A 440-nucleotide genomic window follows, 5' to 3' on the forward strand; every position below is an offset into this window, starting at 1 on the left:
TATTTCCAAGGTGCATTCATCAGCCATTAACAGCAGTCAACCTGAATCTAAACCTAATCTACTAAACTAATTTTACAGGGAGTCCTTTAAAGTCAGTAGCTAGTCTGCATCCATTTGCAAATCTCTATGATCAAGTAACTCATTGATTTATTTAATTGTTTTACTGCTTACCAAAGGTTTTTTTTTAATCTTAGGAAGAGGGTTTTATCCTACATTCAGCTCCAAGAACAACAAAACAAAAAGCAAACAAAGGACATACAAATATAACTCAAAAACCACAATTATAAGTTTAGTAGATTAGGTTTGGGGTAAAACTAATAAAAGCTACCCAGTTCTGTTTAGTCTTTTCCATTAGAAAGGAAATCATTCTGGAGCATTATTAAAACATAGCAGGCAGTTGGAACAGACTTTATTTGTGTTTTCAAATCTAATGGAAAGAG

This window comes from Nannospalax galili, unplaced genomic scaffold (assembly GCF_000622305.1).
Source record: "Nannospalax galili isolate Female #2095 unplaced genomic scaffold, S.galili_v1.0 scaffold2125, whole genome shotgun sequence".
Taxonomy (NCBI): Eukaryota; Metazoa; Chordata; class Mammalia; order Rodentia; family Spalacidae; genus Nannospalax; species Nannospalax galili.